This window comes from Ictidomys tridecemlineatus, chromosome 13 (assembly GCF_052094955.1).
Source record: "Ictidomys tridecemlineatus isolate mIctTri1 chromosome 13, mIctTri1.hap1, whole genome shotgun sequence".
NCBI lineage: Eukaryota > Metazoa > Chordata > Mammalia > Rodentia > Sciuridae > Ictidomys > Ictidomys tridecemlineatus.
In genome coordinates this window covers 48488371-48491412 of record NC_135489.1, presented here as the reverse complement: position 1 = coordinate 48491412, position 3042 = coordinate 48488371, and the positions used below count along the sequence as shown (strand labels likewise).

The following is a 3042-nucleotide window of genomic DNA, read 5'->3' as shown; positions in this document are numbered from 1 at the left end:
ACATTCATCCCTACCTTAAATAAGGCAGTGACTGGTCAATCACAAAATATGGACTTGGTTTCCAAGTATTTTACTGCTAAGTACAGCCTTTTAATGCAAGTTACACAATGAGTTTCTAGAGCTCTCACACTGTGGGGCATGTGCTTGCTACTGCCCCCAAACATGTTTATTGCCTTCAGCTCAAGACACTGGATGAATGTATCGAAATCTAACAGCATATCTTTATCCCAGTTTAGTGTAGAGTTCTTAGGCCTTTGCCTTTTCCAGCTTTGAAATGTGAGCCATAGATTTTGGACCCAGAACGTTGCCTGCCCAGTGGTGATGGATCTCATCATATCTGTCATTGTAGTTGGTTCCGATAACTTCCACCAACTTAGCCAGAGCTCCTTTGTCTTTGACTTAACCTGTGTGAAGGCAACAGTGTGCATGTCTTCCTGTGCACCCAATGTCCCAGCCTGGCCTTCCCCTTGATGAGGCAGTAAGAAATTCCCATCTTGTGACAGAGTGGGCAGGAAGACAATCAGCTTAAGGGGATCTGTGTCATGTGCAAATGACTATGAGCTGAGCCTTCTTGTTCTCCACTAAGGTGGTGACAGTATTGACCCCTGCTTGAAGGACTCGGTGGTCTCTATGTGGGGACATCCCCATTGCCAGAAGCCTTCTCAGCCCTGGCCAACAGCCTGTGCTTCTTATGCTTCATCTCTGGACTATATGTGGGCAAGCTTAAGCAGCTGGTGGCTGTTTGGCAGTCTAAAGCCTGGGTGAACTGGTTAATCGCAAGAGGCATTTTTAGCAACTTTTAGAGAATATCCCTTCACTGCTGCAGCCGGATGCAGCAGGGCCATTTTACAAAGTGGGTAAGGACCCTTTTGGGCTGGCTGTTCTATCCATTGCCCAAGTTCTTCAGCCTCTTCTGAAACAATGGGTTCACCACTTTCTTGGCTTCCTGCTTGTTGACCACAACAGGGTATAGGGCCACCTTCCTCCCCTTGGCTTTCTTTCCTTTCAGCATCTTGGACAGCTAGAGGAGAGAGCAATTGTTTTATTATTTATTATTTGAATTATACTTCACAAAAAGGCCCTTTCCACCTCCCACCGTGGGCCTGGTCAGAGGTGATGATTTTCTCTGGTGCAGACAAAGTCCCAAAGAAGAAATAGCCACGACGTGAGAAGTGAAGATAACTTATTGGCAGGAGGCACCAGTGTAGCCCAGGTAAAAGACCTTTATGTTATCAACATTTGAAATTGCCACTAAAAATCAAACAGAAATCATTTCCTGAGGCTTTGTACTATTAGTGTCCTTGGGAGCCAGAGCTGGAGGATTATGTGGGAAGTGACACCCTGATACAAGGAAGGCTTCTGTTAGGCTTTAGATGTGAGGTGTCCCCCAAACACACATGTCATGCAATGCAGGAATGTTCAGAGGGGAAATGATTAGATTAGAGAGGTGTTACCTCACCCAGGGAATAATACTTTTGATAGATCAATAATTTGGAATGATTACTATACTGGGTGATAACTGTAGGTAGGTAGGGTGTGGTGGAGGAATTAGGTCACGGGCGGGGGATGTATTTAGAGTTTATATTTTGTGCACTCTCTGCTTCCTGGCTGCCATGAGCTAAGGCACTTTTCTCTGCTATACCCTTCTATCATACTGTGCCCCTTCACCTTGGACCTAGAGCAATGGAATCAGCAGACCAGGGACTGAAACCTCTGAAACCATGAGCCAAAGTAAACTTTGGCTCCTCTAAGGTGTTCTTATCAGGAATTTTGGTCACCATGATGAAAAGCTAATGAACACATTTCCCCACCATTTACATGAGTTCTCCACCTGGAATGGGGTGTAGGAGGAGCCCACAATACCTGAACCACCTTCTCCCATGACTGTGTACTTCATGCTCACTTATAAGATGATGCTGAAGGGAAGGAAATGCCACCTCAAAACCTCCTCTCTGACTCTGTCCTCCATAAAACCGCTTCTCATCTCTGATGAGCTCTCTACTATAGATAGTGCCTGAATAGAAATAACTCATCTTCCCTGTTTACTTAGGGATCTAAGATTTCAACCTCCACTACTTACAATTAGCTGATCATTTTATGTGATGCCAAAGAACACGTAAAGGTGATGGACCCTATGTAATAGTGGATTCTCTCCCACCCAGTGAGGGGAGATTCATTTACAGATGACACCAAAACAAACACCAAGTGACAAGCATGACTCCGAGCAATTAATGCAAAGAAACCCCCATGGGTTATGCTTGCCAGCACAATCAAAGCACACCTGAAAGAAAAATGTTAAATTTAGTCATTAGTTCACTTATATTAGTCAGGTGTGCCACCCAGTAGGCTACAACATACAACTAGCTCAAACGATGTGTAACCTTCACAATGTAAACTTCAGTTATTAGAAAATATCTCACCTTGATTTTTTATCGGCACATTATGTTATATACAATAGTGGAGCATGTTGTTACCTCTGTGTATGAGCACACAATATAACAACGTAATTTGGTCAGTTTTATGCCCAATACCTCCTCTTGCCCTCCCCGCCCTCCCCCTGCTGCCCTTCCTCTTCTCCAGTGGTCTCCCCTCTATTCTCCTGAGATTTCAGCTCCCTTCCCCTCCCCACTTTTTTCCTCTCTAGCTTCCACATACAAGAGAAAACATATGACCCTTCATTTTCTGAGTCTGGCTTATTTCATTGAACATAATGATCTCAAATTCCATTCATTTTCCTGCAAATGCCATAATTTCATTCTTTATGGCTGAATAAAACTCCATCATGTATATACACCATATTTTCTTTATCCATTCATCTATTGATGGACACCTAGGCTGGTTGCATAACTTGGCTAGTGTGGAGTTTTGTGTTATAAATGTGTACTGCTATAGTAATTTTAATATTCTTGGATAAATACTGAGAAGTGGCTGGGGCACACTGGTTTTTAAAGTTCTCAAATTTTAGTTTATTACTACAATAAGCAGAAGTTAGGTGTAACTGTATCAATTATCTTAATATTATATTTATATATTGAGTTAACT

The 3042-nt window shown here is 42.9% G+C and overlaps 1 pseudogene; it reads right to left on the bottom strand.

Annotated features, from left to right (window-relative positions):
* Positions 1-222: 222 nt before the first annotated feature.
* On the bottom strand, positions 223-1012 carry LOC144370127 (large ribosomal subunit protein eL8 pseudogene; annotated as a pseudogene).
* Between the last annotated feature and the right edge of the window lie 2030 nt (positions 1013-3042).